The following is a 19,718-nucleotide window of genomic DNA, read 5'->3' on the forward strand; positions in this document are numbered from 1 at the left end:
TTGCACAACTCCATAGCACTGAGCCATAACAATTAAAGTGGTGTCAAACTGTATCATTTCAGCACTGTGGATGCAGGCTGAGTCTCACATGGCATAGATCCAATGCATGTTTACTCCTTTATATAGATTGAACTATCGGCCTATGACTACATGGGAAAGGGGCAATAGTCTCTCTTCCTAACTTTAAGGCTTTATATTTGGATAAGTGAAATGCTCTGAAGAAGAATGTTTCTTCTCTGGGTGAATTAAAAAAAGTAGGATAATGAATCAAAAATAATTCTCCTTTTGTATGACTGTAATAAAGTTAAGTCTAATTTAAATCTAATTTTTGCTCCTGCACTCCCTCCAGGTCAGCAATGACTGAGATATATTTTTCAAAAGGAAGGGCTACTGAATGCTAATACATATTTTTCAGCTAGAAATTCTACATTCAACCCCTTAAGGCCTACATACATGGGACTAAAAAGACTTGTTCATTACCTGCACATTTCTTTCAGAAGTGTTAAAAATCACCCTAGGGATAAATTTTAGTGTGAGATGCATGTTAGCTAGGAAAATCAACTCCTAGTTCTCTAGCATGAGAGACACAATAATAAAAACCAATGACAGTAAGACTATTTTATTTAAAGCACAATTTGTAAACGAGGAGACAAAATAGATTTAATGAAGGAAACAACTTCTTTGTTGTGTTTCTTTCACAAGAAGGATTCAGCAAACAAAACTCTTGAAGAAGACTTGGAAGATCATAACATTATTCGCAACAACTTATTTCAGTGTTGTTCCTGGCAGCCATTTTTGTCATACATCAACTGCAGAAGTGTTTCATTTTGGCCCCTGAAATTTAAAAACAGTATGCCCTAGTAAATTCAGTTAAACTTGCTCCGATTTAATATATTTAGGATCACAGCTTTGGATACTCAAGTTTTCAGTTCTCCATCTCCATTCCAAATTCACATGCTTGACATCAAATGCATGGATTTTATGTAGAAAAATAAATTTTGATCCTTACTCTATACAATCATATTTTATTCAAGTTGAAAGCCTCATCTCTTTTAGTTTCCCAGTGACAGCTGTCAGAACCCATCAACATTTGCAGTGCAAGAATATAAAACTAATAGTCTTGTAATATCAAAAGTAAATGGACTGCTGAAACTCAAAATGAAAAACTATTATTGAAAGGTTTCTTTTATCTGATGATTTGCACCGAGTGGGGAATGGTTTAAATTCTGCCTCTTTTAAGATGCTATGTTAGAAATGAACACTGACAGGATTAAATAAATGTACTTTTGAGTTTAGTTAACAGTAGGAAGTCCCTTCCTTCAGCCCTGTGACTTTCTGTGAGATATATTGTGGATGAAACATGTTTGATAGCAGCGGGGGTAATATCTGCATAGTTATACACCATGTTCTGTATATTTCAGTGTCCATTTCTCGGTATTACCCTGACATAAGTTGTTTATCCTTACTAAATTGAACTTCAGCTTTAACTCAATGGTCTGTTCTTCCATCATGAAGTCTTAAGAATGTGCATGCCTCCATAGAGGGTCAGATCAAATCTTAACCTATTGAAAAAGAACATAATAGCTTTCAGAGTCTGCTGGCAGTTTGCACATGAAAAGTCACAGTCCATTTTAATAATGTTGAATGTTGGTGCCAGATAAACTCATCTCTCTCTATTCTTTCAGTGGAAGAAGGAGGAAGATTTGAAAGAAATGGACATACTTCTTCCTTTTCCTCATTTTCCTCACCACATCTTCAAGGCAGAAGCAATTTGGAGCCAATTTGGGGCAAGCATTCCATCATTTTGGCAACATAAGATCTCTTGGAGTGTAGCCTTTATGGTCAATGACAAATGAAATTTGGGGCAAAATAGATGGCTTCAATGGGGCAGCTTGGAGACATGCCATTTAAGGCTGGATTGGGGCCATGGAAACAGACATGTGACCCCAATACAGCCAGCTTCTGCCCCAAATAGAAGCAGAAAAGAACTGCTTCTATTTGGGTGGAAAAAAGCCACCCCTTTGCCTCTGGAGCCAGCTTTTCATCAGCTCCAGGGCATGTGGTGTCTAAACGCCAGGCCCTCAAACCGCCCCAAAGCTGCCTGGCATGTAATTGCTAGCACAACTCCCAGGCAACGTGTAAATACCTCGTCCCCAAACTGGCTAAAGCTGATGGTCTTTTCTGGTCCATGGTTAGTAATACGGTGCCTGGATGATCTTGGGGCCCAGCTTGTTGGATTGAAGCTGATAACTAGGGAGCTTATTGCAAAGGTTAAAAAGGTGACTTACCACTGCCAAACTGAATTCTAATTCAGGCTGCATCCAGATACTATTGCACTCATTTTGCCACTGATCCTGCCGGTGGGTGCATCCTGGATAACTTCTGGCTAGAATCCAAGCTCAGCTGGCCGATTTGCAAAACCAAGAAGCTCCTGGCTTTGAAAAGAGGCCACCTGAGCTGGGATTCTGGCTGGAGGTTATCCAGGCTGCATCCACCCAGTGGCGTCGGCATCAAAACGTGTGCGATGGTATCTGGATAAAGCCTGAATTAGAATTCAATACGGCAGCAATAAGTCGCTTTTTTAAACTGTGTGACACAAGTTCCTAGAATTGATCTGTTCGTTTTTGTGAAACAGGTAGATATTTTGACAACTATGACATTGATTTGCATTCAAGAAGAAAAAGCAGTTTTGTGGCCTATTTGGAGGCTAACAAAGCTGGATTACTTAATGGCCAGGGCTGTGTCTGCACTGCAGAAATAAGGCAGTTTGACACTGCTTCAACTGCCATGGCTCAATGCTATGGGGTTCTGAGATGTGTAGTTTTGTGAGATATTTAGCCTTCACTGCCAGAGAGCTCTGCTGCCACAACAAATTACAAATCCCAGGATTCTATAGCTTTGATCAAACTCAAATTTGCACTGAGAAGTTAGGAAGGAAAAAAAAAACATCTTCTTCCTCCAGTTCTTCCTTGCTTTTCCCAGCCTCTGATTCACATACCACCAAGGAGGGTGGAATAAAACACTGGCCAAAGAAGCAAGCCAGAGGCAACAATCATCAGGTGAGGGAAAGCAGCACTAACTAAGCACTATTTGCCTGCTTTTGGAAGGAAAAGAGTCTGTGAATGTGCTGGCTAATACCACCACACTTTCCTGCCCAGCCAAACCTGGGATAAATTGGTGGGGACAGTGACGGTGGTAGCATCCCCTTATCTGCATGGCCAACCACAGCTTTGCCTTCCCTTCCCTCTCACTCTCCCTGAAGGAAAAACAGGTCAGGCCAGGCCAGGGCAAGGCAAGGCAGGTCAGTGAGAGGGAAGGCAAAGTTGTGGCCACTCCTTACAGGTTTTGCTGGTTAAGAAAGCAAGAAGATAGCTACCACCATGTTCATTAATGCAGATCTTACTTCTCCAAAAGTGAGATACATCATATTATGTTCTCCGTTTTGTTTGCAAAGCATAACACTGCTTCTGCTTATGGGATTCTCATTTCATCTTTCATCTTTCTTTCTGGGGAAGCCGCCATTGGTGCCATTGCTGCTGCTACCACCACCTCCCTTTCCTTCCAGCCAGCAGCCCTTCCAAACCCAGAAGGAGCTTGAGGAGCACTGGCTGGGCAGCATGTCTGCCAGTAATCTTGACCTGGCCAAGGTTTATTAAAAATAGAACAAAAGGGATATTTATGTTAAAATGATGGGACAATCAGAATATGTTAAAAAAAATACTGTCCTCTTTAAAACAGTATGTATGGTCAGCTACTACTAGTAGTCTTCTGTTCTTTTACAAGAGCATGATAGCAGAATACTCTGGGATCCAAAAAGATCCAAAGATATGGAATCTATAGATGTAAAATGAAAATTCTGGATCTTTTAGTCATGAGTAGAGTTGACTTCACATGAAATTTGCAATATATTTAAAATAAAAATAAAATAAAATAAAACCGATTATCAGTTAACAAAGCAATGCATTGACAGCTTGATGCTGTCACCAAAGCCATAGAAGTTTCAGTTTCTTTTAAGTTCCTTCCAGAATAAAATCTGACAAATAATACATTTCATAAAATCCAAACATTAGAGATTTTTTTCTTTGTTTTGGGGTTTCTGTTGGATTTTTTATTATATAATTGCCAGAGGCCTGTCGAGTTTTCACTATCTTTCTTCTTTTGCTTTTTAAAAAACTCTTTTTTTGAAATAGGCTACTGATGCATATTAGAATTTAATTACACCAATTAGTACTGCCACATCAGACATATGATGTGCCTTCAATTAAGAAGTACCTAATGGATATTAGTACAATTTAGCTTTGTAATTAAAGTTCCAAGAGCAGCTCAAATTAAACATTATGATTACAAAACATTAAAACAACACTGACAACATTAAAATTGCATATTTTTAGAATGACCTTATAAGCTAATGTTTCTTTTGAAAAATGAAGAATAGATATCTCTGTCATGTGTTACACACTGGGTGCCTGAAGAAGAAGAAACTGAAATGGGTATTTTATTCCAAAACCTTAAAAGGTTTTAAAAATTGTTTTGTATGCACCCTACCATAATTGATGTATTTATTGCAAACACTAACCATCAAAAAGCACTGCATGAAACAGCATGATATAGCTTCTGCTACTGGCAGCCACTTTTATGCCTTTGGCGTAGTTACTTTAGTACTTTGGAAAGTGGTTTTGGACCTTATGAAAACCACCACTAGCCAGATGTTCTTACTGATTTTGCTTTAGAATGGCCTTTAAGCTATAATGTGAGTCACTTTTAAGCATTTTGGAAAGGAAATATAGAAATGTGTTTAAAAATGAATGAATGTGTGCGTTATTTGCACATGTGGCTGGCACTGCTTCTTTGTAATGCCCAAAAGGAAATTCACACTGGGAATTTTGCAAGCTGTCCTGGACATTTAAGGAACATTTAAGTACCACTAGGTGGTGGAACTCCTGGTTATGTTAAAAATCACACTGACAGCATAAACCAGGTAAAGGTGGGTTTGGAGCCACTCTGTCAAAAAATAAACCCCATAGAATTCAATGAGATGTTCATTGTGATCCTACATGAAGCTGATCCCATTACAGTACATACTATAAATACTGCTAGCTAAATAAGTTTGCCTTCTCACTCCTAGTTAAGCCAATATAGGATTTCAGCATTGCATAATGAACTGAAGCAGATGCCCTTGGAAACAACAGCACAATCCAATACATAGCTAATCCAAAAATAAACTCCATAGAATTAAGTGATATGTTCAGTGTGGTCCTATATGAAGTAAATCCCATTGAATCCATAAACTCTTTAACTGAATAAAACTGCATTCTCAATCATGGTTAATGGATAAGTTTTCTTTGTTATTTGATGAACCAAAACATATACACTTTAGAAATAACAGCACAATCCAACACATATCTACTCAAAACAAGTTGCACTGAATTCCTTGGGATTTAATCTCAGGAAACTATGTCCAGGGATGCAGCCTACCTTATATTAAATAACTTGGCTACCTTTAGATACTAGGCATCTTGACATATGTGAGTGGTGGATTCCATATGTTGTTTTTTCTGAGACAGCAAAAAGTCTTTGCTCATTCCTGACAAGTGTTCTTCTAAGGTCTGGCATCTGAACGTTCAGTGAAGGTCCCCATGCATTTCCTGGCATCCTGTGTCAATTAGATATTTTGCACAGTTTTATCCATCTTCAAACTATCTAATCACAAATACTTGATATTTGTATAGAGGACAGGGGCTAGCTATGCATGCCTTCTGAAATTAATGCAGATCTTATTATTTGACTCTTGAGCAGGGATTCAAATTCTGGTCTACAGTGTCATAGTCTAAGGCTCAAACCACAACACCATCCTGAGTACAGACATGCAAAACTTGCAGATTTTGGCAGATGGCTATGTGTGGCATGCAGAAACTTCCAGGTGAGGCTTTTCTGTTTGAAACCATGGGGAGCTCTTGCCAATCAGTGTAGACAATATATAAGTAGAGAAACCAATGATCCTGAATTAATAAAAGAAAAGTTTCTATGGCGCTTAACAGACTGCCCAGAAAGGGCAGTCTTCTGGCACCTCCGTTTCCGCCGTCGGGAAGCATCAGCCCTCAGACGGTGAGGCTTCCCGGCAGCTGAAAAAGAAACCCCAAAAGGAGGCTTCTTTTTGTGCCATGGAAATGATGCTGCAAGGCACCAATGGCGCACTTGTGGCATCATTTCCACGGTGTGACGTGCGGACGCTAAGTGTCCGCTACGTCAAAATGGTGGCACCCATGTAGAATAGGTGCCGCCATTTTGTACATGCTCAGCATGTACTAGGGTTAGGGGCGTCCAGAAAGGTTGCCCCTTTCTAACCCTAGTAAATGCCGCGCACGTACTTTCCGCCCATGTGGAACAGGCCAATGTTTCACTGACATCAGAACCAGCAGATCTGTATATTCCACTGACACCAATAGATTATTGGGGAATGGGAAACAATGAAAGAGAGAAGCCAAACTTAGTTCAGATACTTCATCTATGGCTGAGCTCATTGTATTCTCCTAGTTGCACTCCTGATGACTTCCTAGCCCTGAATTCTTGTGGAGGTATCACAAGGATTATTTATTTTCATCACAATTTACCAACTTTGCTTCAAAAAGCTCAGAAAAATCCACCTGATACATGAGGTTTTTCCCCTGATTTAGTCCCACAACAGTAAGTATGTGATGCAAATAAGTCCCAGTTACCAACCAAAATTGGCCTACAAGTTATATGAAGAATTTGAACTTGGGTTATTGTGGTTAAGTAGTAGCCACTACATCATCTAGCTTTCCCTTGCTTTCCTTTCCTCAAGGTAACTTTTCTGGATGTCCCCTCCTCCCTCCCCAAACACTGACTATTGCTTCCATATGAAGATCATTGTGTCTGGATTAGGAGATGTATGTTTTCCCAAAGCAGAATGTGACAGATTGATGCTTATAGTTCAGTGTTAAACTGTGTTCCTTAATTATGATATAATTCACGTGTTTTTTTTTTTTTTTGGGGGGGGGGTTCATTTGGGATCTGACATTATAAGCACACTAAATTAGTATGATGGCCTGCAATTTATCACAATTATTAAAAAAGGGAAATCCAAGATTCAGCTAATCATTAATCATGGTAAAACAAATAAATGGAGTGTGTAACATCTTGGACATCACTCAAGAATATTAATTTTAATTTTAATGAGATCACAAAATAGACTAAATGATTATTTATAAAATAAGATGGAACATAGACAGGTAAGTACCATTTCTGCTTCAAATAAAGCTTATAGGAGTTCTTATGATGTCTAACCATATCAATTGTTTTGTTGTCTCACTATTATAAAAAGTGGAAGGGATCTTTTTATTCAAGACATAGCAACATACTTACTAGTATATAATTGTGTGTGTGCTTCTGTATGTGTATATATTTGCACACACATGTGCAAAGGTATATAGTTTCACCTATCATCCTCAGCTGATGCACAGGTCACTGAATGTTATCATAATATAATTAATGCATTTTAATGTTAATTTCAAATAAAAATTTCAATGTTGTTAAGAAAGGGGGATAAAAAAAGTAGGAAACACAAGACAGGAACCTAGTATTTTACAGTTTGAAGTAAAGACTGCACTTTATTCTTGGCTGTCTAACTTTGGTTTAAATGCAGTTCCTGAGAGTCAAATGATGTATTTCTTTTAATAAACAATATGCAGCCATATGGACCATATTTTGTTTACTCAAACGGGCCCTGAAGACCTGGACCTGGTGTCAGATTGAAATTACAGTGTTACATTCACCTTTAACTGCAATGGCAATTTCTTTACCTTGTCTTTGTAATTGTTTCTTTATAGCTTTATCTATGTTCCCTTACAGACTAAGTTCTGACAGAACTTTTATTAAACTTTTTTATCTCATAAACCTTCTGGTTATCTGTGACTCCACTAGTCACTAAACACTATGGCTCCTGCAGGACACTACAATAATTTAATGAAGGACACTCCTCATTCCTTTCTTAGGTTCTTAAAACCCTTTCTAACTGTCCCTTACAACAACCTAAGCTAACCTCAATGGCTCTTTGCCCCTCATGACACATTAAACATCAACCCATTTCAAACCTGCTCCTCTTTCTTGTATACTCATTTCTAGGAGAAGCCACCACCTTTTTCTGGCTTTGGTTCCATTGGCTAATGCCAAGGTTCTGGTCTGCCGGTTGTCTCCACAGCAATATCCCACGGGATCCTGGGATTTGGTGTGTTTACAGAACGCCATTTAGAGTTCTCAGGCAGAAAAGACTAGTGCCTCACAGGATTCCATAGGCTGCAGTCACGACAATTAATGTGGAATACAGTTGGCCCTCCATATCCATGCACATTTCATCCATGGATTCAACCATCCACAACTTGAATATATTTTTTAAAAAAATATAAATTCAAATAAGCAAACCTGGACTTTGCCATTTTATGCATGGGACAGCATTTAACTATGGAGTTCATCACATGGGATGAATTTCTCTTAATTTCGAAAGAAAAGAAAGTGGGGTCAGAACGCATTCACATGAATTTGCTAGTTCAGCTAATTTACGTGAATTCGAATTGCATTCAAACTGACTTCCCATTGCCTGAAAATAGCTTGCCATTGCCTGAAATTGCGTGTGGTAGTCTATCACGCAATAACATTAAACCCCATGATTGCGTACGGATTGCTATTGGATTATACTTCCAATTTCCCTTGTCTGATAAACTCCTATGTCATTGTACTTAATGGGACTGGACATCCATGCATTTTTGTATCAATGGGGGGGGGGGGGTCACTGTAATCATGCTTTAATTATAGACTCCCAGAGTGCTTTGGGAATGTATTAGCAGTGGTGGTGAGGGGCCTTAACCCCTGCCCACTTAGATAAACCAGATTAATGATCTTGCCAACAATCCAAACTGTGGGTGAGATGGGATTTTATTCACTTTGCTTTAAGCATCCACCCACATCCATAGAAAGAGTGATTTACTTACTCCAGCATAATGGCTTATTATCACAGCTCAGAACACAACCATAACCTTTGGGAAAGTGTACTTTGTTATGGCTCTTTCACTTCTTTATAAGGCATTTTTGGGACACACACATAAGCAAGGGCTTTCAACCTCTAGTGTTACAGATATCTGGAATTTTAACTTCCAGATGTTCCAGCTAGCATGGTCAATGGCTGGGAATTCTGAGAGATGATGTCTGAAACACTTGCAAGACCAAAGTATGACAACTACTGAATAGGTGTGACATGTTTTCATTCAGGGACACTCCTTCTTGGTTCTTCTGTTTGATGCCCTACTCACATTATGTATTATTTTTCAACTAAAAACAAAAAAGTATAATAGAAAGCTCTATATAGTAAAAACACCTAGCGTTCTGTTGCAAGTAATGGAAATAAATATGATGCACCAACATCATCAGTATTTATAGCTATAATATCTGTCCTAATATTTAGTAGGGAGAAGTCTGGGAAGTGGACAGCTCATCAGGGTAATGAACTCATTTTTAAGACTACTCTTTTGTTTCTTACTGAGAACCTCAGTTACGTTTCACAGAAGCGAAAATTCATTTGTAGGACCTCCCTGGAAGCAAGAGGCTGCAGAAGAACTGGTGGGTGATTGATACATCAAGACTTCAGTGCCATTAGTGGGCAGGGATGCAGGTGAGGGGCACTTGGACTCTATTCTGCCTCTGGCTCCATTACATTTTATGCTAGCCCTGTTATTCTGACACTGAAGCCAAGTCTTTAAGTACTGCCCATGCTTCACAATATACAAAAGCTAAGAGATTGATTTGTCATCAAGAGCAATTCATATTTTTAAAGGGAGATTTTGGTTCATAGGACCAGCCAGCAGCTTTATAGCATGGCCTTTCCAAATAGAATGGCAAGTCAGGAGCTCCTAGGCTGCTAAATCTCTAATTAAATCCAGAGCACAATATATCTCTGCACAACAAGAACTGGAAGTGGTTCAATCCTCTTGTTTTGCCCCCTGGCTTAAACACCACAAAGATTAACACCATCTGGGAAATTATTCTCCTGATCTGACACCCTGGCTTCTGAGAGGAAAGTAGCTGTGGTGTGCATGTGTAGGTCAGTTTTTCTGTTCTTAGGTTCTAAATGACCCTTCCAAGGCTGGGAAATGACTATTTGCTTGTTGCTGTTTTTTCAATTTCTGAGTTCTGAATTTTCCTGATGCATTTATGATTCAGTAGTGCCAAGAAGACTTCTTTCCTCATTACCTTGTTTGCCAATTGAATGCAGATGCAAAAATTAAATTGCTTGTGCATATGGCGTGCAAAATTTTGGGTTTCCTCATCCCTACAAATAATGCCTTTCTCTGTTTAACATTTCTAGTTTCACAGCATGATGATGTCTACAGTAACCTGCTGAAAATATTGAGCATGGTGTACGAATGCTCTAATTCATATTAAGGTTTTAAAGTTCAGATTTTTATAATATACAACACTAATGTCAATTAAATAGTGATATTCAAGTATCAACAAAAATGGGATATATGGATCACTTATATTAAAGCCCTGAAAATAACAATGATTTGTGTAGACCATAACTATTTTTCTTTTTAATTTAATCTTAGTTTATCAGATTTTCAAAAGCATAGGACTAAGTTCTGCTTTCTCAGTATCTTTCTAAAAAGAATCCAACAATTCACTTTTGAATTCAGATGTTTTAATTTCATCTTTGGAGAGAATGCCAGCTGATCTGAATCAATAGGTATGTACATAAACAAGAGAATGGGCTGGAAAACAGTAATTTGTGTGGTTTCAAATACTTTTTAAATAAAAACATCAGATAATATTTTTCGCCATACATAACTACTATTTCATATATGCACACATTTCAAACAAATGTTTTATGAAACGTTTACACCTCAGCAGCCATGCATAAACAGATTTTCTTCTCCTTGAACTCCTCAAGGTTTTCCAGGTGTTGTGCTGTGGTAAAAACAACAACAGCAACAACAAAAACAGAATGAATTTTCTTCTATGTCTTAGCAACAGGGCCTTACCATACTGGCTTGTCAATAATAGCTTATTTCTTCTAAATATATCAACAAAAAGGTAGTTAGCTAACTATTTTCTCTTAAATATTTCAAGTAAATCTTCCACTGAGAAGAACATCATTCTTTACAAAATGAGGTTTCCCATCGAAAGTAAAATATAAAAAATAACATGCCCCACATTTAGACATTTGGAAATGCCAACTGCTGCAAGATACAGCTGTATTCTTGTGGTCTAAGCAGTCAGATCACATTGTACATCCTGCATTGGCTACCAGTTTACTTTCCAGGGCCATTAAGAAAACTGCTGCCATTGTCCTTTAAATTCTTAAAACAGTTTGAGATCTAGTTACTCAAAGAAGCTCTTTCACCCACCTTAGCCTACCTTCACTTGGAGATCAACATCCAAGGTCATAATTAGTTGTCGATTTTGAAGAAAATTTAGTATAGTGAGCATGAAGTTAGCTTTAGGTTCTTAAAGTCCATTTTTTTCACTATTTTCCTTAAAGTGTTTTTTTGTCTGTGTTTTTCTGATTTTCTGATAGTTTTTTTTATAGCTTATACACCTGTGGTTGACACTCTTCCTTTCTTTTTGGGATTTGAATTCCCATCAGCCAAAAGCTGACAGCCAGTATTGAGAATGCCGGAAGTTGCAGTTCTTCATCATCTGGAAGGCTATCATAGAATCATAGAATCATAGAGTTGGAAGAGACCGCACAGGCCATCCAGTCCAACCCTCTGCCATGCAGGAAATCCTTTCTTCCTTAAACCTGAATTGGGCAGTATATGAAAAGGGAAAAGGTGAGCAGTAGGGGATTTAATTGAAAAAACAATATAGTGACAGAAATAGAATAAAACAGTGTAGTTTTGCACTCTTAAAAATGAAATCTCAGGCCAAGATCCTTTTAGAACACTGACAGAACATACAACTGTACCAGAAGAGATCCATCTTATTACCACCTTAGATGCTTTTAAGAAGGCACTTAAGACGGATCTCCTCTGGTGGGCTTACCCACCCGACCTTATATAGGAGCCTTATTAAATAAAATGTTCCACTCCTTTGATTATGACTGCCATGTTTGCTATGATTGTCCTGCAATTTAATTAATAATGCCAGTACTTTATTGATTGTATCTTTGTATTTGTAATTTGTATTTATTTTATTGGATGTAATCCCGCCTTGATCTTCAGGGAGAGGCGGGAAATATAAATTATTATTACTATTATTATTCAGAGGGGTAACGGATTCTGATTTTGGTGGCTGATTATCCATTCAGAAAAGGCCTACCAGAAGAGACCCATATTAACAGCTTTTTTAAAGCTGTTTAAGCTGATAATATGACGGATCTCCTCCAGCAGGCCGTTATATAATTTGGGAGTGGCTGCTGAAAAGGTCCTCTGGGTGGTTGGAGACAGCCTAGTCTTCATAGGCTGCAATAAATTCCTCCCAGAGGATCTGAGTGTGGGAGGTGGATTATATGGAAGGAGGTGGTCCTGAAGATAGGTTGGACCCAAGTCATTTAAGGCTTTAAAGGTCATAACCAACACCTTGTACTGCACCCAGTGCAGTCAGTGGAGCAATTTTAAAATAGGTGTTTTGTGATTGCTTCTGGCTTTGTCAGAAACCAACCTGGCTGCCATGTTCTGCACTAACTGAAATTTCCAAACTAAGCACAAGTGTAGCCCCATGTAGAGTGCATTGCAGAAATTGAGTCATGAGGTTACCAGTGTGTGCACCACAATTTCTAGGTCCCTCACTTCTAGGAAAGGGTGGAGCTGTCATATCAGCTGAAGTTGATAACAGGCACTCCTAACCAAATACAGGTTTAAAAATTCAGGTTAAGGGTTTTAAATAGTAAAGTTGTAAAATTCAGGTTAAGAGGGAAGGCCAAATTGGGTGTGGACATCATAAAGACAGTCTTTGCCCAAATCAGACTATCGGTCCTGTGTCATGTAAACAGGACACAGCAAGCCTGTGGAGAATTCAAAATAAATAATCCATGCAGACAGGCCCAGAAGGGTGAGGGCTGCTCCATTTTCCAGTTGTTAAACTGAAACATGGGTGTACCCCATGGAGAACTGGAGAGATGGAGCCTTCATACCTTCTAGCTGATATTTTACGTCTGGGAGGAAGAGATCATTGTGTAACTTATCCTTGTACAGCATCCTTCAAATTACATGTGCTGAAGTAAACATAAGTTTACAAGCAGAGATAGTTAAGAAGATTCAGGCCTAATTATCTGATTTTTTAAAAAATGCAAACTGAATTACTTGGAGTGGAGTTGACAGGACAAGGCCAGATAGGATAATTTTTCAGTAAAAGCTGCTATTTGAAGCTGATAATTTGGAGCAAGATTCAGATATTCATCCATTTTCAATTGGTACCAATTAGAGATTCCCCCTCCACCCCCCCCCCAGCAAATGTTCTCTGCACCAGAAGCATTGCCCACATGAGCACAACAGAAAAGGAAAAGGTTAAAGCCCCTTTTCATGTAATCCCATTATCAGAACCCTCCAGCTGATACAATTTGCATTTTTACAAACTTGGAATTCAAATGCAGAGGTCAGTCCATTTCATGTCTTGGTCCTCAGATGAGTCTGAAGGAAAGTGTTGTTCAGTTTGAAATTTGATAAATTCATACTTCCTAAACGTATCCAGAATTTTCATTTCTCCAAGGTTTTTTTTTTATGGGGGGGGGGGGGGGGCTGGGTGTCCTTGGGAAGTACAAAATAGATATTTTGTTGAGAAACCTGACTGCAATGAGTTTCTTTTATATCCCTATGGAATACCTGTAGTTGTAGAACAACTGCAGACGGGTGCTATTATCTGATATCCTATTTGTGGGCCTCCCAAAGGACATATAATTGACCACTCTGGGATATAGGATGTTGGGCTATGTAGCTTTGGGTCTGGTGCTGTATTTTTTCTTTTAAAACTATTTAAGTATAAACCTGCAAAACATTTTTTTCAAAAAATATAAAAACATTATATAGCAAATTCCATCTACTTGTAAAGATATATTTATATCATAATGAATAAGCATCTTTTGGGTCTAACATTCTACTACCCCGATTCATAAACTTTCTGTATGCCATGGATTAAAGCTTTTAAGGAAGAAACTGAAGACTTTAAAGGATAATCTAACAATAGTGAGACTATTAGTTCATACAAAAGATAGCTTGTTGCATTGTGCTTTTCCCAGAGGGAAAGCCATTGCTTTTTAGAGGGATTTTTTTTTTTTTTTTGGTGGTGGAGGGTGGGGCATGGGGATTGCTTCATTTTTGCAGGTATTGTATAAACACAAAGAAGAGGCTGTTTTTCCAGTGGTAACATGATATCTCTTTGAAGCATCTGAAACCATTTGTCTTTCTGAATTTTGACCAATTTAAAGTTATGTCATGCAAAATAAGTGAGCATCAGCATCATTTCAGACTTGAATTGACTTTCTTTCTCAGTAAAAGCTCTTCCTAGGTAAAACATTATTGATGGGAGGGAAAATGCAAATAAAATGAACGATATCACTCTTGTAAGAATTGTTGGACAGCAGTTGTTAAATTCTAGTGAGTGTTTTATTTTATTTGAGAATTATTATTCAGGAGTTCTTGTGTCTTTCACATAGTTATTATTTTTACCCTTGTACCATCCATGTCATTGTGAATAGACATTGTTCTTCCCTACCAAGAAAAACATTACATTCCCACCTGTTAATTCATGTGTCCAGGTGCAGAATTTGAAACAATAACTATAAATTAAATTGAAGCACAATACATCTCATCACAGTGAAGAAGACCGTGGCTGAATACCTAGTGAGCATGTTTCGAATTTTAAAAAGCATCTAGGACAATACATAATGGATGTGATAAAATATGTCAATTAATAAAATGGCTTCAGTGGTCACAAAATAGCTGTTTCACAGAATGGCAAACTAGTGAAGCTAAAAGACAAGGAAATATTTATTTATCCATTAAAATATTTATTTATCATAATACATTTCTACCTGTTTTAATAAAACTGTCAGGGTGGCTTACAAATAAAATTAAATCAAACAAGTTAAATCAGTTTAAAACAATAAACATAATGTAAATATATAAAAACATATGAAATATAATAACAAGGTAGAAGATTTAAAAGATTAAAAAAAATAAAACTGTGTGCATCAGTATTTGAGGTGAAACTGTGAGGCCCCCAAAGCCTTCCCAAATGCCAAAGGAAAACAATTTTGGCACCAATCAGGTTTCAAAGGGGAGGAAGGCATTCAACAATTGGGTTGCTATGGCTGAGGGAGTCTTCACTCATGTCCTAACGTTTTGTATTTGCCTTGCTACTAAGATAGAGGAGCCTCACACAGCAGACCTCAGTCTGCATGCAGCCACAGATAGGGAAAGGTGGTCCCTCAAGTATCAAGGTCCTGAGCTATTTAGGGATTTAAATGTCATCACAAACACCTTGAATTCACACCAGAAGCACATTTGCAGTCAGTGCAATTCTTTTAAGATTAGCATTAAATTTTGTCTTTATGGTATTCTGATCAGCGTCAAGGTTCTGTAGTTTGCACTAGCTACAGCTTCCAAGTCTTAGCTGAGGACAGCCCCACATAGCAGTTTCTAACTAGCAGATTAGCAGTGAATGAATGGCTGTGCTTAGGTTCTCTTTATCCAGGAAAAGCTGTAGTTAGTGCACCACTCAAAGCTGACACCAAATACTCTAAGCCACTAAGTCTGCTTGGGCCTTCAGTGACAGGGATAGATCTAGGAATACTCCTATGCTATGCTTTTGCTCCTTCAGGAAGCATACCACATCACGCTGCAAGATCTTATCAGTTGTAAAAGGTGGTGGTGGATTTGCGCTGTTCTTCTAGCATGGTTTCAAACTGTGTGGCGTCTTTTGTGCTCCCAATTACCTCATTCTGCCCAGTGATGAGACTGCTCTTTCTTCATCCCGTCTCCTCCATCTCACCCCATATGAGGTCTGGAGCACTTCATGAGCCTGGAAATCTCTCCTTTTTGCAAGGATGAGATTCTCCCCCATTTAGCAATAATTTTAGTGTTTTTATGTTTGTTTTCTTTGAGCAGACTGCCGTGTGGAGATATCATCTCAAGAGCCTTCCTAGAGGTGATCTGCCATTGCCATCAAACCCAGCCAGAAGTCCCATCAGTTCCTTCATCTTATATGGATTCACCTTTAGTTGATTAGCTCTCATCCAGCTCATTACAGCATCCAGGCACTTGCACAACCCCAACAAATTCCAATAACAAGGAAAAATAGAACTGAATGTCATCAGCATACTGATCATCAGTATACTGATAACACCCAGGTTCTAAGATCCTAACGAAATTCTTGAGTATGAGGCTAAGTAATCTTCAGCAACAAGCCAATACTTTGAAAACACACATTGCCACTCATTATCTCCCACCCACCTACTTCTAGGTTCACTCACTTCCCCAATACAGGTTCCAGGAGAAGGAGGAGGAGGAAAAATTAATCAAAGCCTGCTTTTGCTCCCTAAAGCTTTCCAAATAACTAACTTTTGCCTTCCCAATTCAACAAGCTTGTTTGGCAGCAGTTTACACTTCTGTCATCACCATTTTTATAATATTTTGATAGGTGGTAGAACACAGAGTAATATGTCTTTTCTTTTCTGGACAGTTGTTAGTGCCTTGAGGTAGTCTTGGATGTAGTCTGGGGAAAATTATGGCTTACAGTGGGGCTCCTGCTGGTTCTTGGCCTAGTACAATAGACTGCCCCCCCATACTTATCCATGGTAAATAGGAAACATTTGTTTCCAGTTTCTAATCACTTGTTGAGTCCACTGAGTGGGCTTTGTATAAGGTTAAAATACACTATCAAAGGATAATGTGCATTCATGATGATGTTGTTGAGAGAGAGAGAGAAAAGGTATGTTTTGAAAAGCATATTAGTGCTAAAAGATTTAGGGGTACACATTCTGTAGCTTCTTTTCTTGGGTTTATGAAATAGTGTATTAAAGGAAACTTTGATGAAGTACATTTCATTCTTTATCTACTAGAAGGTAATATAGGAGAAATTGAGTTCCTATGTTTCTTTACTCACATCCAGGTCCATTCCATATAAGTTCTGTATTAATATTTGGGATACAGCTTTCATTTCTAACAGGAAAAAATGAATTTTTTAATTAATTTTGTCTTTAAATGAACACATCAGTGGGTACATACCTCCATAGCTTAAAATAAGTTTGTATACATTTTAGAAATGAAGGCAGTGTTTCTGCATGTTTCCCAAATGTGTTTGCATGCTATTTAACACTTTACTGTCATTTCAAGAAATACATTCTAACCTCACAAATATACAGATTTTTGATCAGGCACTAAGTCCAGTTCTGTGTTCAGTTGAAGAGTAGAATCAGCTAAACCTGTATATATATAAAAATGTTAAAACAAACAAACAACCTCCACCAAGGTCAATAGAGGCGGGGTACAGACCGCCGCTTTGCAGCGGTCTGGCACCGCCGCCAGAAGGTCCGCGGGGGAGCCGGAGCCTTCAAACGGCCCGACTCCCGCGCGGACCGAAAAAAGAAGCTCCAAAATGGAGCTTCTTTTTGCGTCGCGTTTGCGACGTAGCGAGGCGCCAGGGGCGCGCTCGCTACGTCAGCAGCGGCGCGACGCGTCTGGACGCTGTGCGTCCGATGCGTAAAGATGGCGGCGCCCATGTAGAAGGGGCGCCGCCATCTTGTACGGACGGAGTCCGTACTAGACCATGGGGCGTCTAAAAGAGACGCCCCTTTTTTAAAATGGGACGTCCGGAGGACGTCCCAAAGGGCTGTTTAGAAAGCCCCAGAGTTTCTCTAACAGTGACAAACATGAAAAGGAAGCAGGGAAGGGAGATGTAAAGATATCATTATACTTTGCTAGGAACTCCCCCCCCCCCACACACACACACAACATTATTGATTACAACTTCAGGGTAATTTGGCATGGTAAGGGGTCAGATCCTTGATATCAGGGTGCACTTGTCTGCCAACCAATGCCAACTCCAACCTATCTACTAAGAAACTATAATAAGTCTCAGTGTAGTATAAAGTGCTAAGCAGTCTCCAGAAACCTGACAGTGAAGCTAGCCTGAGGGCGCTTAAGTCCTTCCCTGAATTCCCATAAAGGAACTTCCCTTTTGGAATGGATAAGTCTACCCATTCTAAAAATTAGCCCAATGCCCAAATGCATCCCCATGCCCAAATAAACTTGCTACAAAATATGACATGCATTAACAACATACAAATAAAGGCTATATTTTGCCATAAACGTGGTAAAAAAATCTCCTGTCAGTTTGGCCAGTTATGTTCCTGTTAAAGGTAACAATTGTAGCATGGCTAAATTTAGTAGTTGCTTGTTTGCACATCTCTCTAAGAGTTTAGGCATAGCTCATATTCATGTCATTTCCTGATTTTAGGTCCCTGCTTCAGTTATCCTGTAGTTAGTCTGAGTTTCTTCAGCCTTCATTTTGTAGTCTTCAGTTCTTCCCTCTCTCTTCTCCATCTTTGAAGAGACTATTTTATAAAGCCTCATAACCATGAGATGTTATGAGATATATTAATTTCTAAGTAAAATCAATTCATATGTTTAAATAAAGAAGACTAAGCCTGATACGTTCCCTTGCTAGATCCTGCAGGGTGGAGGTGGGGGGGGGGGACTAGTGGTTACTCATCTTCTGCTTACAAATACTAATTACAGTGTATGTGACAGATACGGCTATCTTCATATTCCAAACAGTTTCTTACCATTGTACCTTTAAGAGAAGTTAAAATCATCACTAGTGAACAACTGATACCCTTATTCTGCATGAATTTGTTTAATCCCATTTGAAAGTTGTCCAACGGCTGAAACAAACAGCTCTTTTGTGTTGCCTTCGGGGTGGCTTGGGAGTGCAGCATTTACATGCTGCATGCTGCCAGAGTGTTATGAAGCCAGCTTCCAGTCGCAGCATGGCTGCAAATACACCTTTTTACCAGCCCCAAAAGGAGCGGCTCCTTGACAGTCCTTTTTTGGCCAGTTTCAAGGTGGATTGGGGCCTCAGTGTGTGGTTTCCACAGCCCCAATCCATCTTTGGAAGGGGTGGCAGTATGTTTCACCCCCAAGTTTGTATCCAAGTTGGTCGTCATTATTGCATCTTACAGAACTTTCTTTTATCTTTCCCGAGTTTCCCACTATTTAACTCCATAGTTATTTTGTATGCTGTAAGTAGTCTAATATACTTATAATATGTAAACATGATAAAATATAAAGGAAAGCATCTATCTACAGCTCTTCTATTTCCCCCTTTACCGTTCTTCCCTCAGCTAAGGAAATAAGCAAAGGAAATCTAAAAATATCTGATATTGTCAATTACAAACTCTTAAATCCACTGCTTTGGGTCAATGCCTCAAAAAGGAAAGGAAAGGAAAGGAAAGGAAAGGAAAGGAAAGGAAAGGAAAGGAAAGGAAAAGGTGATGATTACTAATATTTGGGGATTTTAAAAATAGTGACCTAGAGTACAAGATGGCACTTAGTTCAGCCAATTGTTCAGTTACGATTTAGATTAGTATTAGATTGTTTCATCTGAATGTTGAATGAAATGCAATTTCAGACCAACTCATTAAATAATGAGACCAGACACAGAGAACTGGGTTGTAAAATGGGCAACTTTATTAAAATTCAACCTATTTAACT

This window comes from Sceloporus occidentalis, unplaced genomic scaffold (genome assembly GCF_023333645.1).
Source record: "Sceloporus occidentalis isolate IW3139 unplaced genomic scaffold, rSceOcc1.0.p SCAF_5, whole genome shotgun sequence".
NCBI lineage: Eukaryota > Metazoa > Chordata > Lepidosauria > Squamata > Phrynosomatidae > Sceloporus > Sceloporus occidentalis.